At 40.8% G+C, this 13279-nt stretch overlaps 1 protein-coding gene across 1 annotated transcript in view; it reads left to right on the forward strand.

The window, feature by feature from the left end:
- Positions 1 to 13279, forward strand: part of LOC128735338 (MOXD1 homolog 2-like) — a 55022-nt gene that overhangs the window by 922 nt on the left and 40821 nt on the right. The window lies entirely within an intron of this gene.

The raw sequence follows: 13279 nt of genomic DNA on the forward strand, positions 1-13279 counted from the left end.
TAGCGAGAATAACGAGAAAAACGCAAATCTTGGCATAGTTCCCGCTTTGCCCTGTCGCAAATGAGGCGGAAAAAATAATTAATTAATTCACAAAAAAAAACTTATGATTGAGCATAATGCAGCGTCTTGCACTCTCGGCTCGGTTCGGTTCGGCTCGGCCCGGATCCAGGTTCTCGTCTGGGTCATCAAGATAGTATCGCCCGCTTGTGGGTGCCGATTTTGGGCCCATCGAGTTTAATTATTGCGGTTCTTTGCGAAACCCCGTCGCTGGTGTTGTTTGCATTCATTGCGAGAAAATCTTCCGAAGAAGCAATTTCTTTGTTCGATCTGAATAGACCACAGATTTGGGATTGAAGATAACTTAGATTCCTTGTTTGTCCGTGATACTCGAAAGGGACCGAACAAGCCCAGTTCCAATATTTGCTCTGCTACTTTGTGTTTTTCTTCTCATCTTTTTTTTTGTTGCTGATGGTTGATTGGATGTTTGCGATAAGCACTTTTTCTGCGAGTTTTCTTTCGCCTGTCGATTTTTCTCTTGTTTGATTGGAAAAGACTTCGACTGTAGGTATAACTTGGCACCAGTAATTAGTGGGCGTAAATTCCGGCCCTCTGGCTGACGTGGCTTAAGTTCTCTGTCAGTTTGGATGATAACGGGGTGGACGACGGGGACGGCAAAGCGGGGCTGGTACCGGAGATGATGGACAGGAAAAAATGTCGATAATCAAAACATCCGACGAACGTTCCGTTCGTTCGTTGTCGCGCTCGACACAGCCAGCCAGCACAGCGGCAAGTTGCCATACGTCGGCGGTTCAGGTACAACATGAGAAAATTTATGTAGCGATTCTTGTCGCGCCCGTGTGTGTCGTACTGTACATGGAACAAATTAGCATGGCTGGAGAGAGGATGCATCGCCGCGGGACGGCTGGTATCCGCGCCCACACATTCTGAAATCCAAACACGTCGCTTTGTTTCAAGCTGGTTCGATTCTTTCGAAATTGTTCTGGCTAATATCGGCGTCGAGCGGTACGGACGGAACGAACGACTGAGGAAAACACGGGTTGGCCGTGGCCAGAGGAAAAATCAACACTTGTAAAGAACATACCAGAGATATGGCAAATTGAAAGCCGCTCCCGCCGAGTGGTGCGGGGTTGTCTGCCGTGTGTGATCGATCGACTTGAGGTTTGAGGGAAATTGTTAGACATCGTGTAAAACTCGATTTTATTCGTCTATGTTTGTTTGTTTCTGCTAGTGCAAACAAGGTTCAGCTTCCACCCGAGAGGCTGGAGAGGATGAAGATTTAATAAATCCAACCATTCATCCTCTTTTGTTCGCGGATCAAAAATCTAACATTCATGAATGGCGGCATTGAATCATTCACAATGTGATTTCGTGGTATTTCTCCCAAACTTCCGGAAACTTAATTAGCCATCCGTCCGTCGAGGGTGATACGTTCACTGCATATTTAAAAACTTCTGAACTAGAAACGTCAACCACTTGTCATCCCGACGAAATCAAATCGGGTGACGACGCACACAACAAGTGCAACGTGCAGTTGCACGATTCTCCCGGTTATAATAGAAAATTCAAACAACTGCCGGAACAACCGAAACTGTTCCCCGGTTCCTCGTTGTAAAACACAGGAACACCGGGCGAACATTACGCAAACTTTTCCTGATTGCCGGGAAAAGTTTAGAATTCCGAAAGTTTGATGCTTTTCCGTCGCACTGCTCGCAGCCAGTTGTAGGTAGCGAAAAAGTTTTATTTACTTTTGCTGATTTTGGTTTGCTCTCGACGGCAGTCGAGCTGTAATGGATGGTGGTGAAGAACGAAACTCGGATTGGTGACCTGCACCACCGGCACCGGCACTGGCACCGGCCGGGAGCCAAACGAATCTTCCGGTTCTTGATTTAATTTGACGAAAGATTGACCGAAAAGGCGGATTTGTTTGTTTACTCCTCCTACGGAGTGGGACTAACATCAATCAATTTCGGACGATTACATCGAGCAATTTTGTGTTCCATCGTCTCGTCCGGTTGTGGGGTATTCCAGCCAGCCAGCAGCTTTTCGGTCCGCATGTAATTGCCAATTGATTCAATTCGCTAGGATCGGTTTTTCCGGTGGCTGGTCGATTGCTGAAAGCAAAACAACAACGAAAAAACCTGATTTAATCCACCTAGTGGTGAAAGGAACCTTTGTTATACCGTCTTACTTGCGATTTGAGATAGAAATCGACACGTTTGGTTTACATGAAATTTTTGGAAATTGAATAAGTTTACAAAATTTGAAACAAATAGAAGCACTTATAAATTTTGATAGTTTCTTTTCTCATGAAATTGCTGAGTAAGTTGTTACTAATGAGGGTAAGTGCAAGTAAAAGTAAGTTGTAAGATGAAATATTATTCTTTAACATATACATTGCGTAGTAAAGATCTAGTTAATAGGTTTTTAAACTAAGCATAATTTCCTGTAACGCCATTCTATTTGATTCACAACAATAAAGTTTTCTTGAATAAATTTCATCAATTTTTATGAACCTTCGGTTACTCACGTTGTTGTATTTTGTACACCATATGTAGGTTTTTGAATACCATATTGTTATATAGTTACAAATCGTATATTACGTATATACTAACGTATATTCTTCAATAAACTTGTTATGAGCAAAATGTCAGAATTATTCAATGCATTATTACTTTAAATTGTTAGGAAAATAGATTAGCATAAACCGACATCACAGAAACGAAGCAAGTAGCATGTGAGGTGTACCGCAGTTGGCCCCAACTGGAATTTTCTTTCGTTTCTTCATATGGAAAAATGGTGTCTGTGTGCAGCAAAACTACCAGCAAATGTAAAATGTTTAAAATGTATCCGTCTGTTGGTAGTCGAGTGATTCGGGGTCAAAATCAGGGTATTTTTTATGATCAAAGTTCTACAGTTCGTAAACAAGGAAACATAGAGATATACTATGTTCAGCAAAGTTGTGTATTTTTATTATTTATACAACTTTGTAATACATGAAAAAGTCATACAACAATTACAAAAAGAGCTAAAATAGAAAAACTGATTTTTCAAATTCATATACAATAAATAAGATCTCTTCATTGAAGAGATAGAAGGTTACTGTCTTTAACAAAATTTCTTGTAATAATATGCTCTAAAACTTTGCAGAACACATCAATGTGTTATATTGAAACTGTAGGAAAATAATTTTTTTGTTTCACTTTTAGGGGGATTAATCAAAAATCAAATTCCACCATACGATAGAGCTTTCAATTTCAAGAAACTCTTCCAAAGGTTCGATAAACTTAAAACCAAGTTTTCCTAGTCAAAACTCTAGTGCGCACGTTTTCTTTGGTTTTGGGCTATTGTGCGCGCGAATAACCGTGTTACAAATGTTGGCGCGAGTGTTCGAGGGTTAATATCTTTTGGTCGGAAAAGCAATTCTTATGAAATTTTGCATATATATTTGAAGTGTCAAAACCTCTCGTTTGACATTAAAATAGTTGAAATTAGGGAAATTAACTTGGTTAAAATCATTATATATTACAGTTAATTTTGGTGTGGTGTATACAGTTGCTCATAACTTTCAAACTAAAATTCCAATCAAAAAACCATTCAATAGTGATCTATCCGGCTATATTACCTTTCAAATGAAACTAATAGCGCATAAATCGGTTTGGACATCTCTGAGAAACAGGCGATCATTTGGACCTTGTGAAAACTGGTTTTTTAAGTGTAACTTTTAAACTGCATATTGGTTTTCAATGAAACTTGGTAAAAAGTTTAGCGATAGCAAGAGCTTTCATTTGGTACTAAGATCATTAAAATTGGTTGTGTAGTTTCGGAAAAAACCGTGTCACGTAGTTTTCACATTTTTGCTTATAACTTTTAAACGAAAAGTCGTACCGTGAAACAACTAAATAGTGATATACTAGGCATAAATACCTTTCAAACAAAAGTAATAGCGGTTGAATCGGTTCAGCCATCTCCGAGAAACAGGCGATTGAAAATGAGCTGCACACACATACATACACACACACACACATACATACAGACATTGCTCAATTCGTCGAACCCTATCGATTGGTATATGACACTTGGCCCTTCGGGCCTTGGTTCTATTTCGCGTTTTTCGACCAATTTCTAAACCTTTGTTATATAGTATAACAAAGGTAAAAAAATATTCGATAGAACTTCAATCAAACTGATGCCGGTTGGCCTGTCCGATCCATAACCTAGCAATTATCGAAACACGAGAAAAAAGCTGTCATTAGACTGCGCAGCAGTCCCCCCACCACAGACTGCAGTGGGGTCGGTCGGGCCCTGCAAAAGCTGCGCGCTTTTTATTGGTCAGTAATAAATCAAACAAATTAGCGGCAGAAGAATTTGCATTCAGTTTCAAGGTCTTTTTCGCTGCGTAGCAGCCAGCAGCCGAACAGAGACACAGCCATCGACGATAAAAACTTTACCTGCGGCGCGCAAGGGTCGCATTTTTTAATGTTTCGTTTGTTGCCTTGATGGTGGTCGCACGCGAAGAGGACCCTAGTCAGGCCAGGTAGACCGGGCCGGGCCGGGCCGAGTCAGTCGAAAAACCGAAAATACCTCCTACCAAATTAATGCTTCTTCGACTGTTTATCGGTTTCCTGGGCAAACTTCAGGGCACCGATCATAAATCTATATTTTTCGGCTTAATGTTTGTTTGGAGGGCCAGTCAGTGCTTTTGCAATAATGTGCACTTTTTCGGGCTCGTTTTCTTTACGATTCCGATACCTACAGCTACGGGTTCGGGGCGGCCGGGTTTTGGCAGTCCGTACGTTTTTCCCGGTAAATGTGGACGATCCGGGCGTGCGAGCGAGCGAGCGAGCGAGTGTTTGTTGTGCGTTTCGGAGGAATTTGCATGTTTCGTTTTCTCGAACGAGCGGCTGTAAATTTTCGATATTTGCCGTTGTAAATCAGGCGAGAAACGGCAGCAGCAGTGGCAGTTTCGGCTAGGTTCGATATTTACGATTAGAATCGGGAGGAGGGCTGTGCACCGGAATAGATAAGCTCGAGCAAGTCTAGGTTTGATGATCCCAAACGGAGAAGTTGACAAGAGTGAGGATGTCGGTAGATATGGACAAACATCAAAATTGATGGAATTTGCATTAGTGAGCAACAAACATATAAAAAAACTGTATGAGTTCACAAATTTCTGAGTTGCGTTTAATTTTCATTGTGTGGTTTACCTTTGAATAATCGCATTCGAATGACTAAAAGCACGTCGTTTCCGTGAATTCAGTCCATAAAAATGTTTTAAGAATTGCCAAAATGTGCAAAGTAGAAAATAACATTCTTCTTAATTTCTAGTATTTAGTAGACTTTTGGTGACTTTTTTCCTCTGTCCTCATAATTTTGGTACTAAAAGGGCTAAAATATTATGTTGTAGTCAGCAAATTACGAGTAGATGTCTGAAAAAAAAAACGCCAAATAACTCTACTTGTGCTTGATTAAATGGTCTTTTCTTTACTCATTTTTTTATTTTTTCTCTGGTTTCTAATCCTCAAGGAGCTTCACCTTTGATTCGTTTGAAGCAACTATTGGCAGAAAGCGTCCAGTGCCTCTATGGTTCAAAGGTACATGAGTACCAGCGAGCCTCTCCGCTCCATTCCAAAAAAAAATTTCATTACTTTTTCTATAGTCCCCTCAACAATTATAGAACCACCGTTTCAAAAAATATTAATATATATGCTTGATCGCATTTCAGGGTCAAGACTAAAAAAACACACGAAGTTGGTCTATAAAAATCATCGCAAATTTTCCAGAAAAAATATTCGGTCTAATGTTTGAACACCGAATAAAAATATTTTATCAAAAAGACAGTGGATGAGAAGTTTTACCTCACCCGCAATATTCATCAGACTTTGGGCCGTTCAAATGACAATTTTTTTGGTCAATGGAATGGATTTCTTTTCTGAACACGTTTTTGCAAATTCGATTCAATTCACTATCAGCCTTAAACGACTTTAGACTCAGAATTCGTTTGCTTGCAAGAAGTGCAACATTTTGAATATATTTATAGAAATAAAACATTGCTTTCAGTCATCAAAAATTCAGTCTTCAATTTATACATTTGACAAAAAAATAATTTCGCATGTTCCACTAGAACATGGTATCTGCAAAATTAAATGAAACTTAAAGATTTCATTTTAGTTGTCCACTAACTGAGTGCTTGATTTTACTTGTGGTCCCTTTGTCTCTCAGCCGTTTGCACATCTGTTATCAAAAAGGAATTTTCCATAATACAAAAACCAAAATCCTTTTTCGTCAATGTAGATGCTTCTTGTCTCTCAGCTATTTGTATACACCTATTATCAATACGAAAATTGGCAAGATAAACAAACCTCTTCTTTATTTGGTTTCTCACCCCTGCCTTTTGTCAACATCCCTGTGCCTATTCCCGTATGTTAACGAACATATATGCCAAGTTTGTCGAAGAACTGTACAGGCGTTCTGGAGTTATGACAAAATGGTAAAAAAAACGAATAAACAAAACTTTTTTCCCATTTCGACGTACTTCTCCTCTGGTTAGCTCACTCCACACGTTCTGTCCCATAGCTACTTATACCTCTCCAAAGAAAGAGAAACATAGTCTGTTTCTTAATTTTGACCTACCCACTTATGGGCACCACCCCCTTCTTATCTCCTAACCGCTTGTATAATTGCTACCCGCTCAAATGCAAGAGAAACGCACCGTTTACTTATTAGGACCTTTCCCCCGTATTTGGGATGGCCCTAGTAGTATATTTTAGTCACATTTTGTTGTAGAAACTTATGTGTGACTATTTCTGGTTATAAAGAGGTTGCAGTAACTAAAAGTTATGGAAGTGTATTACTTGGACACCCCCACCCCTTTTATCAGAATATACATAGCCACGATCACTTTAGTACATTAAGTTAAATGATCAATAGACTGCAGAGTTCAAATTTTCAACCACAAACAATATTAGTTTAAACCTAATATTTAAGATTCTTTTGCGATTAGACATGAATAATGTGTTTAAAACTGGAAATTTGTCAATTTTTCATTTGCCCTGACTTCCTTTTATGATTTTTTGATAAGTATTGACCCAAAACCAAACTTCCCTGGTCCTTTTCAAATAGTAACAACTGAGAATTACTGTACTGATCTAAGAGCCAGTTGGTTATTTGAATCTTGTTTGACGAAGGCCGTCAAAAGTATCGTTTGTTTAAATTCACATTGCAAGTTTTCTGTGTGAATTCGTATCACAGGGATTGAAACGATTGACACTTTTTCTATACATTTACCAGCATGCAATGCCATGTCAAACTCTCAACCCGTACCATCGCTCCGTACTCCGTCTCTGTATCGACAGTGTCTACCCAGCTAGCATTTTCATATGTATAAAAAAGGTAAAAATCTGCATTACGTACAGATATACAAGCTAAATAAATCGTATTTCATGCGCAAAATTGGCATATCCGTACTATTTTGGAGGCGATATACGTGATTACGAAGAATTTTGTGCGTTACAACTATATAAGTATTTATATACGATAATATCCGATTAAGCGCGAATCGCTCCGTACTACTAAACGATTTTGTGCTGAAAATCGTATGTATGTCAGTCATTATCATTATATACGACAGAAAATCAACTTGATCCCACTTTATCCAGCTTTAGTTACGATTTCGAGTTTGTTAGGAGATATTTATGATAGTTTTCGTACATTGATATACGAGTTGGTGCTAGCTGGGTACCTCTCGCAGCAAAAATTTTCTTACGTGCGATGATCAGTCACACAAAATGTCATAGAAATGACATGCATTCGCCGCTTTTATGCTTACAGTTATATTTGGAATAGTATGGAAAAGCTTTTTCGGTTGATCACTACTTTTAGGATCTGCTAAGAATAGATACAGTAGAGTTCGTTTTCAATTTTAGTTATGGTACATAGCACTAAACTATACATGTCAGTGTAATTTTACTTTTCTCAGGCATTAAATTTATATTTTTACCAGTAGGTATCATCAATAGAAATGGAAAATTAACCGCCTGAGTGAAATTATTCGAAGGCGTCCTTATTGGGAACGTTCCTATTCAAACCCCCGTTGCTTGAGGGAAAGCTGTATGTTGTGCTTACGTGTGCAATAGCAAAAGAGCATCCCAAAAGAGTGTCGTACGAGTGGTAGCAAATTCTCTACCATGCCGAAGAGCGACAACACGAAGAACAAAAAATGTTTTCGTTGTTCTAGCATTTGTTTTCGATGCTTCTGTACAAGTGACATGGCAATGTCTTCAAATTTATGTCACTAACCAGTACATTTACCAACCCTGTTCGTACACCATGTATTGTTTCGCACGAACAGCTGGCCGCTCACGAGCTGGCTATGCAGAAAGACGCTACGAGGCAAAGCTGGTGTTACAACGCGCGAGACCCAGTGCAGACCAAGCAGAGAAGCTTTTTTGTATGCCACAAGAGCAAAAAGGTCACTGTGACAGACAGTCTGACCATACCCATTGTTTGTTGAGTTGTTGTTGAGTCAGATAGCTGTAATCTTGTGCCCCGATTCGGTACTACATGGTTAATAAAATCAATTCCGAAGAAGTTATATCTACATAAAGTAAGAGCACCGTAATTGCAGAGAAGATGCGTACAGTGTCCAGTTAGGAGTCCTGTGATTGTGCGTAGTTCACTACGAGTTGAGTTGAGCAGTTTTTTAGCTACGGGGATTTCGGTTGATAAACTGTTTAACTGTTTAGTCTACAACCCTGTATTTGATTTCAACGGGAGGCTTTCTTATCAGCATAATCTAGGCTGGCAGCTCAGTTAACTTTTTAACCAGAATTATTCCGAGGAGTTTGACTTCATTATTGAAGCTTGTCCTGACACCAATCAGTATACGAGAAATATTAGTATGTTTGCTTTACCTAGTGAATGATATTACCACTCTTTTTGTGGGGCTTATATTAAGCCCGTCTTGTAAGCATTATAACATGGCGGTGTTCAGAGCTCCTAACAAACAACTTGACAGTACTGCGTCAAACTTTCCTCTGACGATAAGCAACGTCGACGTCCTAAGCAATAGTCTCATTATCAAGATGCGATATCTTGTAAAGGAGTGCGTCGGCAACCAGTATCCAAAGTAAGGGGGGAGGGGAACTCGTTGTGGACATCCTTTGATCACCAAAATCGTATCCGACGTATTTCCCAGTGATGTTGTGATTTCTCTGCTCGAAAGCATGGCTTGAATCTAACTCGTTGTAGTGTGGTGGATTCCGTTTTGAAAGAGAGCCGTATTCATTCAAACGAAGGGCGTGTAATCGAAAGCTCCTTCAATATCAAGAAAAGCACAAAGTGCCGTTTCCTGATATTTGACTGATTTCTCAATTAACGTCACTACACCGTGCAGTGGGATTTCCGTAAATTTACCGTGTTGGTATGTATCCTGATTTCCATGCAACTGAGAGCTCTTACAAAACTCGTTGCGGATGTCTGTGATTTTGTCCTTCAACTTAAGAAGTGTTTAAGTTAGACTTATTAGTCTGAGAGCTTTATTCATGCTCTTCTCTTTTTTATCGCCCTTAGGTATGAACACCAACTTTCCGCAAATTCTTCGGGATATGTCCCAAATCGTAACCGGTTCAAAAGAGGTTGATGAGCTCGGACATTACAACATCGTCCATTTTCTGTAAAAACAAATGGATAGAATACCATCTGGAGAGTTAAGTGCCCATTTGGTCGAAGCATCCATTAACAATCAACGTGCAAGCTGAGCCGTTTGATACATTATGGAACGATTCATTCCAAAGCAGCGAGGCCTAATTTCATCGACTTTTTTAAACACTTTACAGTCTGCCTTTAAATGAAAGAGAAAAGGAATCAATGGAAACTAAGCAGATACTTCTGAACAGCCAATTGTGTTGTACACAGCCAGGGATTGTCCTCTAGAACTTTTTAAACATTTTTCTTTAGTCAGCATCGTGCGGGAACCCCTCAAGCGCGAGCCTCTGTGTGACTGCACAGATTTGCCAGCCTAAACGCCGGCTCTGGTTGGGCGTTCGAGAGTGTGTAGGTATCAGAATAGCATTACACCACCAAATTGTCTTCTATTCTGCAGTTCGAAAACTGAATCGCCTAGGAGTTTTTGATTTGAGTTTTTGTCTGTTGGCTCAAGAGTTTCCTAATAAATCGAAAACTCTCAGTAAGGCTAGGCTCTACTGAATCGTACAGTTTTTGCAATCGATTAGGAGTTCCACAAGGTAGTAACTTATGACCGTTACTATGCCTTATACTCTTTAATGACGCTTGTTTTATGATACTGACTTATGATTATGATTCTTAAACTGACGGTGATATCAACAGTTTCAAACGGTGGTATGCCAGTAAACGAGTTGTTTAAGAACCAGTTCACTATTGTATGAGCTAGGGCCCTTAATATGTAGCCATTATTCTAGTTCCATCATAATTATTATTTCAATCACGATAATGTACAAATTCTGAGTAGGTTATTAAATTATTTATAAACCAAGTAACTTTTTTTGTGGCAGCCACCATATGTTTCAAAGTTTCAAATTAATTGGAGAGGGTTTTCTTCTTCTCTCGTGTCTTCTTGTTTATATGGGTATCAAGAGAGTAATCTCATCATTCAAATTCAACTACCTTACACAACCGCACCTGGCACTAGGCACTACTGCAACAATTAAAACGCCTTTTTTTGCTCTGGCTCCCTAATGCATGTTCATGTAAAAAGCAGCACACACATCAATGGGCTAAATAATAAAATTATTTTAATTGAAATCCTACGTAGGTAAAGTATATCAAAACACAAGTAGGAAAAAGCACTTCAGTCCGGGGGGCACTGACGAATGACCCCCACCGCACACCGCACCGGGCGGGGAGGTGGTACGCAAAAGTTGCGCGCCCACAGCTAGCCACCTTGCCCACCCTGCTGACTGAGATTGCCCATCGTTATTCATTTTCTCTTCTACAATTTTTCAATTTATCCATTTAATTTTAATGCTGCTTTTTTATGGTAGCCACGCTACTGCGCGGCTGACTGAACTGAAGGTCGGTCGGTCGGTCGGTCGGTATGGAACGCTGCTGCTGCTCAGTGTACCTACGGATTTCACGCAACTAGCCACTCCGACTTGGTTGGAACACAGAGAAAAAATAGAAACAAAAACGAATGTGAAAGAAGAGCGGTCGTACAATTACCGGAGTCAGATTAATGTGGCGGCATTAGACTGAGATAGCAGCAGCCGTCAGCAGCCAGCAGCAGCAGCAGGAAGTGATAGTAAACGCATTTGTGGTGGTCGTAATGAGTTCCGTTTTTTTTTTGTTTTCATCTAACGAGACTTCACAACCTGTGCAGGTTTGGTGTGGAAAGTGAAGGTCTTAAACTGGTTTCAGCCGCGTTGAGGGGAGTCAAGTGGTTCATTGTCAATTTACATAAATTTGATCAAATCTCATGCTGAGTTGTTTCCGCAACAGATTGTTTTTTCTCGCAACTACTCGCTGCAGGCTCGCATTGAAAGGCAGATAAAGCGCGTTATCGCGACTTACTTCCCACTTTAGCCAACAAGCTCAATCATGCTTCCAATGCTGTGCATATGGCACACTGTGGCGCTAGCTTCGGCTCACCACTGGCACAAAACGGCTCCGCGCGAGTACGAACGGTACAGAGAGCAAGTCCGGAAACTGCGTAATTAATAAAAATTACCAGAAAGCTTTGCACACATGTGCGACGCGAAACAATTACTACCAGCAGTCAAATGATTATGCTGATGATGATGATGATGGCGACGATAATCATCATCATCATCTTTCTCCGCCAACTGGAACGAATTGGCAAACAGCGTCATCTTCAAAACAAGAACATTAACCTCCGCGGCTTCTCCGTGCTTCTTTGCTTCGACCTCGAAGAGGTTCGTAAATATCCTGGCTTGCTCTAGCGCAAAAGCGCATTTACCTCCCGGAGCAATGGCAGCTAAAGCTAGTAACCCAACAACGACGCGGGCAAATGGACCCATCTGTGCGACACATCGCGCGACTCCTCGGGCTTGTGATTATTATGCTTCCAACCCCATTCGTGCCGTGCCGCCACACAGTCAACAAATGAGAAATCATAAGAACACGAGAGTTTTCTCGCCAAAACACGCTGCAAGAAGAACTTTTTCGGCGGCGAGTCTGCAAACTTCGTCGCCTTTGTTGTCTTTCAGAAGGAGCGCACTGTGTGCATGTCAGCGAGTGGCAAATTATTATTGCTACTGTTATTGTTCTTTTCCGTCCTGTCCCTGCCGTGGTGGGAGTGAATGGGAGGGAAAACTTATTTCCAGCATAAGAAGCAGAGCGCCAGCCATTCCGACCAGGCAGTTGCGTTGGGTTGAGTTTGCTCACACAAATTTTATTAGGTGTATGCCTTGTGATCTTTACTACAATTAATTAGGATTTAAATCCGAAGCCAGAATTCAATTAAGCACCCCACAACAGGAAAACCTCGACTGAGCATGGTTCCATAAACTTTCGACAAATGTATCCATTTCCTAATTGAAATCCTGACTGAAATCCCACACTTCGAGTTGATCCCTCGGACTCATTCCTTAGTCCCTTCATTAGGAAGGAAAACGAACTTGCGAGACAGCGTCTTTCGAAAACCATCCCTCGTTTCGGGGGATTATTTGCGTTACCCATCCTCTCGGTTGCTTGTGTTGTGGCCAGAAAGGAATCAGATTGCAGCTCTAATTTATGTACACCCGAACGGAGCACAGAAACTGTGTTTACCTGTCTGCCGGTGTCTGTCTCGAAGAATGACTCTTACCAGAGCGAAAATTGAATGCAAAGCACAGCTGATCCTGAACTCCGTTAGCGTCTGTTCCTAACCTAAATTGATCGACCTGAACCGCGAAATCACTCTCAATTGGATCCAATCGACTAACTGATTTTGCCTTCCACATCACTTACGCCGTTCGGCAGTCCGGTCGCAATACCAAGACAGATGGTCCAGACAGAACTGGCTTCGCTTGGTCTGGGTGCTTCTGTTTTGCACCCTTTTTTATCACTGATGCCGTTCGCTCTAACTGAACCCGAACTACGGGCCCGAATTAGAACCACGCCGGCGGAGAATTAATGTAACCAACAACGGACAGAGTGCTTATCTAAGACAATTTTTTTTTCAACTGGCCCAGTTTGAGCGCGTAGAACATTTCGGAAACCGAACAAATACAAAGTGTTTTCCCCCGCGCTCGAACGACCGAGCGAGCAGCCTCAAGTTAAATCG

This window comes from Sabethes cyaneus, chromosome 2, assembly GCF_943734655.1.
Source record: "Sabethes cyaneus chromosome 2, idSabCyanKW18_F2, whole genome shotgun sequence".
NCBI classification, from domain to species: Eukaryota; Metazoa; Arthropoda; class Insecta; order Diptera; family Culicidae; genus Sabethes; species Sabethes cyaneus.